Source organism: Lynx canadensis, chromosome D4 (assembly GCF_007474595.2).
Source record: "Lynx canadensis isolate LIC74 chromosome D4, mLynCan4.pri.v2, whole genome shotgun sequence".
Classification (NCBI taxonomy): Eukaryota; Metazoa; Chordata; class Mammalia; order Carnivora; family Felidae; genus Lynx; species Lynx canadensis.
Genome location: NC_044315.2, coordinates 46366133 through 46380316, shown reverse-complemented (window position 1 = coordinate 46380316; position 14184 = coordinate 46366133). Strand labels below are relative to the sequence as shown.

Genomic DNA, 14184 nt, shown 5'->3' with positions numbered 1-14184 from the left:
ACCACTACATAAATATTTTTTTTCATTTATTCAGGGATTATTTTTATTTCCCAAAGAATAAAATTCAAAATTTTGTGTATATTCTCTTTGAAACCTAAGTTCACGATAAATAGATATAGCTTGAAAGCAATTAAGGCCAAGCAGAAGTATCAACACCTGAACACATATAGTAGGCCTCCACATTCACACCACACACCAGTTGCTCAAAAAAATCTTTGAGAAAAGTGGGGCGCCTGGGTGGCTCAGCCAGTTGAACATCCAGCTTCGGCTCAGGTCATGATCTCACAGTTCGTGAATTTGAGCCCCACATCAGGCTCTGTGCTGACAGCTCAGAGCCTGGAGCTTGCTTCAGATTCTGTGTCTCCCTCTCTCTCTGCTCCTCCCCAGCTCATGCTCTGTCTCTCTCTCTCTCTCTCTTTCAAAAATAAATAAAAACATTAAAAAATTTTTTTTAAATCTTTGAGAAAAGTAAAAGAAAGAATATTGCTTTTAATATACAGATTAAAGTGTTAAATAGTAAGTGATTTTAGGAATGAATCCTTTTGAAAGATTGGTTTAAATTTGTTTTGTTTCCTTCATAGAACGTGCTAGTACCAGAATGTTAAATAGAATTGGTTTTATAGCCAAACTCACTTGAGAGACTTCAGGAGAAGACGGAGGATTAGGAGGATCCTAAGCTCCCCTTGTTCCATGGATACAACCAGATAACACTCGCATCAATGTAAATAAACCAGAGAATGTTACCCAAAGACTGGCAGGGCAGAATCTCCACGGCTACATGTAGACAGGAGGCCATGTTGAAGAGGACAGGAAAAGCAGAGATGTGGTCAAGAGATAGACCTGCAGGGCTGTTCATGTGAGGGAGGGACCCCAGGGGTGCAGAGAAAGAAGAGAAAAAGACTCTCACACCATGTACCCCAGGCATAGACAACCCCACACAGTAAAGATTAATCTCCATAGCATTTAGCTTTGAAAATCAGAGGAGCCTGATTTTGTGAGGTCTTATAACCAGGCTTAACACCTGAGACTTTAAAAATCAGTGGGCTGGGCTCTAGCAGAGCTGAGAAAATGAAGGAAAACTGAGTTCCCCCACTTAAAGAGACAGCACAACAAACAGCCCCCTGGAGATAAAGAATAGAAGCAGCAGTTTGAAAAACACAGAAGGGATATTTGTTTACCAATCTCAGAGCCCGTGCTGGAGGGGCAGGGATCTTTGGAAGAGTTCACCAGGAATAAAGGAGCTAGAAGGCACTATTTCCCTCCCCTGTCCCCCAGCCTAGCCACGCGGATACATATGGGAACTAGGATAGCACCAACATTCTATACCTAACTTGCTAATAGCATATCCTGCCCCTGCATTCTCCTGCAGATCTGCCCCATCCAACATACCCTTGGCCAGAGACCTCCAAAGCAGTGCCACAAGACTGGTAGTGTGCAAGCAACCCCAGCAGAGGCCAGATCCTCTCCAAAGTGACTCCTGCCCTGGAGAGAGGGCGAAGATAACCAAAGATACACCAGTCTGACAGCAACCCCAGCAGTGGGGCTGGGGTCAGACATCTGATGTGACTGCAGACCCTGCCCATCAATAAAAGTTTCCCAGGGAATAACATGGGGAAAATTTCCCTGCAGTTTAGTGCTATTGTGTCTCTGACAAATGCTTACCTGGTCTGACTCCACTCAAGACCAAGCCAGCCCCATACTGGCCCACTAACAACACAGGGAACGAACCCGGCCCACAACACGCAAAGAGAGCACTGCAGATGACCGGACTAAAGGCAAAAGTAGATCAGCCACAACAGTAGAGCACACACAACACACACAGGAGGCACTCCTGAAGCACCAGAATCTGGTGAACAGGAGACACTGCACTGCAAAGCACTACATGACCTCTTCTTCATAAGGCCACTACCTTCAAGAGCAAAAAGATATAGCTGACTTTCCTAACACATAGAAACAGACACAGAGAGTTAGACAAAACAAGGGGACAAAGGAGTAAGTCCCAAATGAAAGAACAGGACAAAAGAGACCTAAATGGAAAGGCAATGAGTAATATGCCTGATAGAGAATTTAAATACTCATAAAGATATTCACTGGACTTAAGACTGGAGGACCTCAGTGAGACCCTTAACAGAGACAGAAAACATTAAAAAGACCCAATCAACCCAATCAGAGAGGAAGAATTCAATAAATAAAATTTAAAAATATGCAAGATTGGGGCGCCTGGGTGGCGCAGTCGGTTAAGCGTCCGACTTCAGCCAGGTCACGATCTCGCGGTCCGTGAGTTCGAGCCCCGCGTCCGGCTCTGGGCTGATGGCTCAGAGCCTGGAGCCTGTTTCCGATTCTGTGTCTTCCTCTCTCTCTGCCCCTCCCCTGTTCATGCTCTGTCTCTCTCTGTCCCAAAAATAAATAAACGTTGAAAAAAAAATTTTTTTAAATATGCAAGATGGAATAAATAGTAGACTAGTGGAAACAGAAGAACAGATCAGTGACCTGGGGACAAAGTAACGGAAGCAATGAAGCTGAACAAAAGAGAGGAAAAAAATAATATAACATGATAATAAACAGAGGGAAATCAATTATACCATCAAGCCTAATAATATTCGCATTATTGGGATCCCAGAGGAGAAGGGAGAGAAAAGCGGGCAGAAAATTTATTTGAAGAAACAACAGCTGAAAACTTCCTGAATTTAGAAAGGGAAACAGAAACCCAGGCCCAGGAGGCACAGAGAGCCCCCAAGAAAATCAACCCCCAAGGAGGTCCACACCAAGAATCATAGTAACTAAAATGGCAAAAAGTAACAATAAAGAGAGAATTTTAAAAGCAGCCAGAAAAAAGGAAATGGTTACATACAAGGGAAACCCCACAAGTCTATCAGCTGATTTCTCTCCAGAAACTCTGCAGGCCAGAAAAGAGTGGCATAATATAATCAAAGTGCTGAAACAAAATAATCTACAGGAATACTCATCAAGGTTATTGTTCAGAATAAGAGAGATAAAATTTCCAAGACAAATAAAAGTTAAATAACACTAGAGAATTCATGACACTAAACCAGCCCACAGAAATAATAAAGGGGATTCTTTGAGTGGGAAGGAAAGACCATAAGAAGGAGTAAGAAAAGTATGAAGTACAGAAATAGTACTATTAAGTGTATCTGTAAAAAATCAGTCAGGAGTGATTACTATTTCACAAAATAAAAGGATGTAAAGTAATGGGAGTAAATAATGGGTTCAAACTTAAGTGACCATCAACTTAATACCAACTGCTATGTGCATAAGATATTATATATAAACCTAATGGTAACCACATATCAAAAACCAGTAATAGATATTTAAAAAATAAAGAGAAAGGAACCCAAGTACACCACTAAAGAAAGCCAGAAAACCATGAGAGAAGAGAGAAGAAAGAAACAGAGAAAAACTACAAAAACAACCATAAAACAAGTTAAAAATGGCAGTAAGTCCATACCTATCAATAATTACTTTGAATATAAATGGACTAAATATCCCAATCAAAAGACACAGGGTGACCACATGGATAAAAAAGCAAGACCCATCTATATGCTGCCTAGAAAAGATTCATTTCAGACCTAAAGACACATGCAGATTGAAAGTGAAGGAGTAGACAAGCATTTATCCTGCATATAGAAATGAAAAGAAAGCTGGGGTGGCAATACTTACGTCAGATGAAATAGATTTTTTTTAATTTTTTTAACGTTTATTTATTTTTGAGACAGAGAGAGACAAAGCATGAATGGGGGAGGGTCAGAGAGAGGGAGACACAGAATCCGAAACAGGCTCCAGGCTCTGAGCTGTCAGCACAGAGCCCGACGTGGGGCTCTAACTCACGGACCGCGAGATTGTGACCTGAGCCGAAGTCGGCCCCTCAACCGACTGAGCCACCCAGGCGCCCCTGAAATAGATTTTAAAACAGAGACTGTAACAAGAGACCAAGAATGACACCACACATGCATACAGGGAACAATCCAACAAAAAGATATAATAATTGTAAATATTTATGCACCCAGCATGAAAGCACCCAAATGTATAAAACAGCTAATAACAAGCATAAATGAAGTAATCAACAGTAATACAATAATAGTAAGGGACTTTAACACCCCATTTATGTCAATGGGTAGATCATCCAGACAGAAAATCAATAAGGACACAATAGTTTTGAATGACACACCAGAACAGATGGATTTAACAGATACATTCAGAACATTCTATCCAAAAACAGCAGAATACACATCCTTTTTAAGTGAACATGGAAAATTCTTCAAAATGGATCACATATTAGGGTACAAAACAAGTCTCAACAATTTTGAAAAGATTAAAGTCATACCATACGTGTTTTCCTGACCACAACACTATGAAACTAGAAGCCAACCACAAGAAAAGTATCTGGGAAGACCACAAATATACAGAAGTTAAATAACATGCTACTAAACAATGAATGGGTCAACCAAGAAATCAAAGAGGAAATTTAAAAATACCAGGAGATAAATGAAAATGAAAACACAATGGTCCAAATCTTTAGGATGCAGCAAAAGCTGTTCTAAGAGAGAAGTTCATAGCAATACAGGCCTACCTCATGAAGCAAGAAAAATCTCAAATAAACAACCTAAACCTACACCTAAAGGAGCCATAAAAAGAAGAACAAACAAAATCAATAAAGGGTTAGTATCCAAAATATATAAAAAACTTACACAACTCAACACCAAAAAAACAAATTATCCAATTTAAAAATTGGCAGAAGACATGAACAGACATTTCTCCAAAGAAGACATCCAGATGGCGAACAGACACATGAAAAGATGCTCAACATCACTCATCATCAAGGAAATGTAAATCAAAAACCACAACGAGATATCTCCTCACACCGGTCAGAATGGCTAAAATCAAAAGCACAAGAAATAAGTGTTGATGAAGATGTGGAGAAAAAAAGGAACACTTATGCACTGTTGATGAGAGTGCAAACTGGTGCAGCCACTGTGGAAAGCAGTATAGAGTTTCTTCATAAAATTAAAAATAGGATTACTTTGTGATCCAGTAATTCCACTACTGAGTAGTTACCCAAAGACTGTGAAAACACGAATTCAGAAAGATAATATGCACCCCATGTTTACTGCAGCTTTATTCACAATAGCCAAATTAAGGAAGGAACCAAATGTCCATTGATAGATGAATGGATAAAGAATATGTGATATATATGTGAAGGTTACTCAACCATTAAAGAGAGAGTATAATGCTAAGTGAAATAAGTCAGAGAAAGACAAATACCATATGATTTCATTCATATGTGGAATTTAAAAAACAAAACAAATGACCAAAAGTAAAAAGAGAGAGAGACAAACTAAGAAACAGACTCTTAACTATAGAGAACAAACTGATGGTTACCAGAGGGGAGCAGGGTGGGTGAAATAGGTGAAGGGCATTAATGAGTACACTTATCACAATTAGCAATAAGTAACAAACACAATTGTTGAATTACTATATTACATCTGAAACTAATATAACACTGTATGTTAACTATAGTGGAATAAAATTTTTAAAAAAGAAAGATAAATCAGTTGAGTTATCAATACACATTCCCTGTTGAAAACAGAAGAGATAGAATATAAGTATTGTTATTTAAGGGACTATTTTATTTTAAGGCCAGTTAAAGATGAATCATGTAAAGTTCTGATCATCCCTAAGGTTGAATCTCAATGGTTTGCAGATTAAGCTTTTGCACATCTTTCAAAGCTCTGAAGAGAGTCCACTTAAGAAAGCCTCAAGACAATGGTCTCTTCTAGTTCTTTACAGACTAGAACATATAAATATGCAAGTATGCAAGTACTGGTTTTGTTTAAATTTCTTAAAATTTAGAAAAGTTCTGATACATATTTTATTTCAAATATCTCTTCAACCTCTTTCCTTTCCCATGCACACTCCAAGAAATTACAAAATCCTAGCTTTCTCTAGAAAGGGAAATATTTGTCACAAAAAAATGAAATAAATTTTTGGAAACAAAGAAATGTTTGTACATGGTTATATGGTTGACTAATCTTTTGCTTCTCTTCTCACCAGTCTTTTAAAGATATTCTATAGTAATATATGGAGCTAGAATGTTTATCTGTGTGTAACAGGTATTTTTTAAAGAAATCAACAACTGTTAAAATCTCCCAAGGATGTTTTAGAAAGTGTATATCATATTTTTTCAGGTCTCAATAATTTAGTTGAATCGCTTTTTTAACCTCTTAATGGCAAAAGAACATTATCAAAGAATGATTGTGCTGAGAATAAAGAGGAAGGATGAATGGGGGAAGGTATCACTAATGATACAATTGACTGCAAACGTATAGACTGTGATTACCATAATGGATAAATACCCACAGCCAATAAAATGAGCTCTTCTACCTATAACTGTTGTATGCAGGCTTTAAAATTTTCTACCATCTTTGAAATCAGGTATTTGTCATGCAGTCTCTCTGCACAGCATTTGATCGGTATTCATCCAACATCCTCAGCCAGAGAACGCTGCCTAACAACACAGCACTCTGAAATACTAGTGTGTGTTTAGAGAATTTTTTTAATGCTTATTTATGTTTGAGAGAGACAGAGAGTGTGAGTGGGGGGAGGGGCAAAGAGAGACAGAGACACAGAATCTGAAGCAGGCTCTAGGCCCCGAGCTGTCAGCACAGAGCCTGACGCGTGGCTCCATGAGATCATGACCTGGTCAGAAGTCAGACGTTTAACCGACTGAGCCACCCAGGTGCCCCTAGAGAATGTTTAACCTACCAGAATGGAAACCTTTGGGGGAACAACTTGCTCCATTATATTTTCCCACAAGTTTGTAGATTTCCACAACTTTCTATCGCATGGCAACAGAAACCACTCTGTGGTTCTTAATCAGCGTCTTTAAAAGCCTAAGCCTGGCTTATATATTTATAGATGCAGACATCCTAGAGATACCATAGGCTCAACTGGATAAGCCTTGTCAAGGGACTCTGTAGCTTTTGCTATATATGCAGAACCACCAAGGATCTGCTAATGCTGTTATCAAATGCAGCCCTATCAGCACTAAACACTTGGCTTGGCATTTTGATAGTAAGATTTTAAAGAAAGTGGGTAAAATGGGATTCTCCTTTATATTGTAAATGGATAATAAAGAAGCTTCTCTTATTGGTCTAGCAACTAAGAAAACTTGATGAAGTTTGTAACATAAGAAACCTAAGAGATGGTATTGATGATAAATTGTCACACTGGGAAATGAACACTCCAAATAGCTGTTTCTGAATTTGTCATTCCAATTGAAAGGCTGTCCATTCCATGACTATTTCACAAGTGATATTGACAGCCTTTGCAATGTTAATACAGAAAGATTTCCAGCATTACGATCTACTTAAACTCCAGCTCATTGCAATAAGGAAATTACAAGAAAGCCTTATTCAAAACTTACGGGATAAAATAGCAAAAATCCCTTACACCGGAGAAGGAACACTATGTGGATATAGTGGTAGAAATGGGACTAAAGGAGGAAGCAAACTGTGGATATCGCATTTTGCACAGCAAACCAGTCTTCATTCACCAGCCTACTTTTCTGAATTCCTGCTTGGCCTTTCAACTGTGCCTGTCTACCTCATGGCTTTTCTTGCTTCTTGCTAAAATTAAGAATTGAGGGAAAGGTGTTCGACGATTTTTAAATCTTTCTCTCACTGATATGTTAAAAAAAAAAAAAAAACAACTCACCACTCATTTGAGAGTTGGCAACTCTTCTGAGAGTTTTTGCAGCTACTGTATTTCTTACCAGTTTGGTTAGTGAGTGCCCCTATAAGCACCGGAACAGACAGGGAAACAAGTCCAGAAGAACTAAGAGGCTCTGTCCAAAACACACTGTGAGCGCAAGGCACCAGCACATTTCCATTCACCTTCTCTGAAATCACAGCTCATATTCCTCCCACACCATTATCTTCTCCTCTCAAAGGGAGCAAGTATACTTGGTGTGGTTTTTCTTGCAACCAAAATTTCTAAAGACACCAAAACCTGCAAAGCTATCCCTGATTACCTTAGGTAAAGTACCTCCTTCCTATACCCACTGTTCTCAGTCTCAGCTCTCTACTGCCTTCTTGCTCCATTATATTTTCCCACAATCTATAATCATTTTCCTGATTGCTTGCTTATCTGTCATACACTGGGCCCCAATCTCTCTGGGGGTGGGGCTGCCAGTGTCTTTTTATTGCGCTCACTGCATCTAGCTTTCAGCACAATGACTAGCACATAAGTAGAGTTATAATCAGTAGTTAGATGTAAATAGTTCTATTTCTTCATATTTTACACAGAAGAATCAAGCAGAGTTCTGTATGATGTCACTTAAAATCAAATCCTCCTAATGCAAGAATTAGTTGGTAGGAATAAAAATAGAACATTTGAGAACCATAAAGGGCTTTAGAAAACTACTTCATTGAACCATTCGGTATAATTGATGAAGTATTGAATCCCAGAGATTACTCAGCTTACCCAAAGCTACACACTTAGCCACAGAGCTGGGACTAAACCCTAGTGAATGTTTATTAATTTTGTTTATTTGTTCACATGTACCCTGCATTACTGAAGAAGAGGTCTAGGGAATTTGACTCATAATGTTGAAAAAAGGTAGAAGTTAGCACCCTGACACAAAGTTCAATAGCAATTCAATTTTTTGCAGCTAGAAACATTTGATCCAGTTTCCAAATAATACTAGTCTGTTCCATAACTTACAACACTGTATTTCAGGATAAAAAAAACATATTTTAACATGCTTTAACCCCTCACCCACAAAAGAATCCATCAGTTCTGAAATAAAATCATTTGGGATGGTAGGATATTATACCAAATAATGCCACAGACAGGGACTTTATGTTCAACCTTCCAATTTCTTTTTTCTTTTTTTTTTTTTTTAATGTTTATTTATTTATTTATTTATTTATTTATTTTTAGACAGAGAGAGACAGAGCATGAACAGGGGAGGGGCAGAGAGAGAGGGAGACCCAGAATCTGAAACAGGCTCCAGGCTCTGAGCTGTCAGCACAGAACCCGACGCAGGGCTTGAACTCATGGACCGTGAGATCATGACCTGAGCCGAAGTCGGACGCTTAACCGACCGAGCCACCCAGGCGCCCCTCAACCTTCCAATTTCTGCATCAACTCAAAATCTTTAGCCTCTCTGTGGCATACATAAAATGAAAGCAAGTTGTTTTCTCACTTATGTACTAAAGAGACCACTTGGGCACTTACAAATAACATTTTGTATCTTGGAATACAGGCTGTTTATAAATATATACCAAAGGTTATTAATACTATTTTAAGCCAATACTATCATATAACAAAAAGGGAAAAAATACTCAACTGAGATCATCTGTAATTCACACCACAGCAAGTAGTTATTACAGTCCATATGGAGTGAGGATCACCCACTGCTGAAAATTCCATAAGGGTGTGACAAGGTGACATACAGGAGGTTAAGTGCTGTATGCTGGGTGGCAGCTCATTTCATAGGGGTGTAGAACTTGCGATTTGAAAAGGATGTACAGAAGTCGCCACGCAGACAGGGGTGAACACTGCAGAATCAAACAAATGTTGCTGATTCAAAGTTGTTCTCCTACAATAACAACCAGCACCAAATGAGTTGCCGCGGTGGAGAGCAAGCTGTGCTCAGCGACTAATTGCTACACTTGTTAGAGTGTGCAAGAAGGTGTTTATTTGTTTTACATGTGTTTGGTGCCAAGACGTCCCGGGGATCTGGAGCTGAAGTGGAAACAGAATGACAGTGTTTAGAAAACTAAACACAAAAACAAAAGGGAAAGAGAATTTTTTTTTTTTCCTGAAAGTGACTTGAGCATTAAATGTATGAAAACCTTGAGGCTCTTATCCTGGGTGATTAATTCTTCAGGCTCCTTCAGATCAACCCGCGGGAGCCCAAGACGGAATGGAGTGTATTAAGTCTGGGATGCTTTGATGTTGTTACTTTTATTTAGATGGTGAATTATTCAAAGCAGGGAGGATCAATGTAAGAGCTACCAATAGAAATAAAAGGGAATGAACTCAGAAAAAGGAAGGAAGGAAAGCACAAAATGTGGGTGTTGAAAAAGTTCCACCTGAATGGCAAAATTTAGAATATGTACTATGGGGAATTTGCCACACTGTATCCTTCCAGTTTCAGAAATAATAACTGGATTTTAACTGACATTTTGAACAGTTTAATGATGGAAATATTTCTACTGAACAACCTTGTTTTTCTTCTCTGATACTTCATAGGCCTCCAGAGTCTTCCTTTGGACAGAAATTTGCTGCTCCAAATATAAGCCCAAAATACTTCCAGAGTATGATTAGCAACTTAATTCTTTCCATCAATGAACACGGTAGGTAAGTTTTAAAAATAATTATTTTTACTTATTATTTTTCTTTTAATATGCAGAGATATCTATCTGAGCACTGATAAATTCCTCAAGAACAACTGTGATATGTTTACATCTCCCATGTGATTAGCATACCATGTAGATTGTTATTTTTTTTTAATTTTTTTAATGTTTACTTATTTGTGGGAGAGAGAGACACAGGACGAGTGGGGGAGGGACAGAGAGAGAGGGAGACACAGAATCCAAAGGAGGCTCCAGGCTCTGAGCTGTCAGCACAGAGCCTGACACGGGGCTCGAACCCAGGAACTGTGAGATCATGACCTGAGCTGAAGTCAGCTGCTCAACTGACTGTGGCACCCAGGTGCCCCGATTATTTGTTATTTAAAATTAGGAGGCTGCCTGCACCCAGAGCTCCAGAGTCTGACAGGATTGTGATCTCTCCATTTTTTCTTGCCGCTGTGATAGTGCCTGTGAGTCACCGTGGATAAAAGTGGAGAGACAGGGGAGTCAGATGAAAACGGCACTGCTCCCAGGGCCCCCAGGATCGCCGATATAGAGACATTCCCGGAGGAAACTGACAGGGATGGAGATGGGGACTAGAGAGAAGACATGGCCAAAGCTGCAAGCTCAGGAGTCAGGACATCTCAGATTGAAGAGCAACTGGAAAGGAGGACTCATCATTACTTACTCCTGCAGCCAAAGAAATGAAAACAGACACCGAAGAAAAGAAGAGAAGAAGCCAAAAGTGGACGAAGAGATTCAAAAGATGCAGATCTGGTTTCCTCTTTTTCTGAGGAGCAGCTGAACAGTTATAAAACATATCACCAGTCAGGTTTCCCTAAGGCAGCCATTAAAGGGCTGATCCAGTCCGTCATGTGGCACCTCCTGTGTCTCAGAATGTTGGGATTGCTGTGAATGGTGTTTCCAGGGTTTTCTCTGGGGGAGATGATAGAAGCAGCACTGGATGTGTGGGGCAAGTGGGGACAAATGCCACCAACTACAACTCAAACATATGAGGGACACTGTTCAGAGGTTAAAGTCAAAGGGGCACATCCCCAACTCAAAGCACAAAGAAATCATCTTCTAGACCACAAAGCCTAGAAGGGCCTGGTACTGAAGGAAGAAGTACGGGTTCCAGACTTCTTCCTATTGCATGAGACTTTTGCACTGCTGCTCAAATATCTCAGTCCTCCAAGGATTCGATGATGGCTTTAATGTCTTTCTCAGAACTCTGATATTCATCACATCTAAAAAGCATGTGCCCTGTTTCATACTTGCCTTAACTAAATATTGGGACCTCTTTGGGCATTTTGTTTTATTTTTTTAATTTTTTTTAACGTGTATTTATTTTTGAGACAGAGAGAGACAGAGCATGAACAGGGGAGGGTCATAGAGAGAGGGAGACACAGAATCTGAAACAGGCTCCAGGCTCTGAGCGGTCAGCACAGAGCCCGACGCGGGGCTTGAACTCACGGACCGCGATATCATGACTTGAGCCAAGGTCGGATGCTTAACTGACTGAGCCACCCAGGTGCCCCCCTTTGGGCATTTTAAAGTATCTAACCATCTCTTGGCTATTTGGAAGAAGAAAGATACATGGACCTTAGGCATCTTTAGACAGGGAAGCTGCTTTCAGAGAGAAAACCTTTCCAAGAGAGCTTTGATGGGTTCATAATGAAGCATGAAGTTGCTATAACTTAGGTTATTTCTTCCTTCTGGTTTTAAGTAGATGAAACAACCAGAAACTTTTGACTTGCTATACTCTACTATGTAAAACACAGTGATAGCAAGTGTAGTGTAAAAGTTTACCCTGTAAACATTTAAGGTTCTCTTATGAATTTTAGTGAGTGGTCATTAAACTGTTTTCCAACTTGCAAAAAAATTAAATAAATAAAATGAAATTAAATAATATGAATATTCATTAGGTATCATATCATTTTGAAGCACCTGTTTTACATAAACCATATCATTAAAAAAGTAATTAGATTTTTAAGTTCCCTTTATTACCTCAAAATTTTATGCAAATTTTTTTTTTTACTTAGTTTGATACTCCTTCTCTCTATCTCTCTCTTTCTCCCTCTCTCAGGTATGTGAAAATTTATCAGACAGGAGGAAGCAGTAACCTTCATATTCCATACAAGGACAATAATGCAAATCTATACCCACCATAGATTAAAAACTTCATTTTAATGTCATTTACTTTCTATTTTCCACTGCTTTCTGCCACATAGAGTGTGAACAGTTCATTAATGTGTAGTGAAAAACATATGTCAAATTGGGATTCATGCAAATCACCAACCCTACACAAAAAGAAAATTCTGTATCCATAAAAATCTAACAACTTCTCCAAGATTCCATTTATATTTAACTTTGAACTATATTAACTTGATCTTTGAAAAAGTTATCAGGGAGAGGATATAGTTTTTACTCTAATAAAAGCTAATTTCATGCTTTTTATCTGGTCTTCTGTACACTTAAGGGAATATGTTTGCAAAAACAACCTTATGGCAAGGAATGAGACTTTGTCTCTGTTTAATGCAAAATACATCAAGTAAATCAGCCACATATTATTGGCCCAACTATTACACCTACACAGGAGCTCTTCTACCTCACCGAGGTTCCTAAAACAGAAGAGTACCAGAAAAACCAACGAATGAACTTGCATGTACAGGGATATGTGTGTGTGTGTGTGTGTGTGTGTGTGCGTTTGTATTACATATATGTATATATGATGTTTACCCTGATATTTGTAATTCTAATCCAATGCCACAGAGTTCCCCCTTGCTTTCCATTTTCTCTATTTGCATCTCTATGCTGCCTGCACTCCCCAACACACAGCAAGCACTCAGCTCCAAGAGCAGGGGTGTCACTCAGAGAAACACTTGCCACAATCCGCGCTACCAGCTCCAGAGCTCTGACTCAGAGATTTTGCCTGGAGGAAGAACAGACTGTAAAACAGATGGCTGCTGATCTCTTCCCAGAGGAACTGGCTTCATTTGCAACTGAACATGAAGAAGTTTAAACCTGAGGGTGCTCTCAAGATTATTGAAGGTTGTGGTTATGAAAATGAATAAAATAAACCTCATTTAAAATGGAGATGGGAAGCCAGAAGGGGGAGCTCTTATGCCATACCACTCCTCATAGCATTTTATAGAAACTATGCAAAGAGGCATACTTTGTATTCCAAACAGGGAGAAGCCTATACTTTACTACCCAGGAGGAGGAAGATTTTTCTCCTTGCCCAGCAACAGCCCAGCCAATGAGAGACTAACACTAACACACCTCAGCCAATGAAAAGCCACTACACTTTGAACTCCTAGTTTACTCCAATGGACTTTCCTTTATGATAGCCTCTCTTAACTCCTCTTTCCTCTATAAAAGAGCATTCCTCCCCTTGTTCTCCAAACTTGCCTAAGTTTTGCCATGGCTGGCATGTCTATAATTATAATTCCTCTACTACTCCCGAAGAAAGCTATTTTGCTGGTAAAATGACTGGCTGGGTTTTTTTTTTTAATGTTTATTTATTTATTTTGAAAGAGAGATAGAGGGCAAGTGGAGAAGGGGCAGAGAGAGAGGGAGACAGAGAATCCCAAGCAGACTCCATGCTGTCAGTGCACAGCGGGATGCAGGATTCAACTCACCAACTGTAAGATCATGATCTGAGCTGAAACCAAGAGCCAGTCACTTAACTTACTGAGCCACCCAGGTGCCCCTGTTTTATTTTTAAGGTCAACATGGTGAAAGAATATTCAAATATGAGGAGATTCTTGAAAATACAGCCTAGACTGTAGATGCTATCTCACAGGAG

At 39.3% G+C, this 14184-nt stretch overlaps 1 pseudogene; it reads left to right on the top strand.

The window, feature by feature from the left end:
• The first annotated feature begins 3448 nt into the window (after positions 1-3448).
• On the top strand, positions 3449-11463 carry LOC115499089 (annotated as a pseudogene).
• Positions 11464-14184: the final 2721 nt, after the last annotated feature.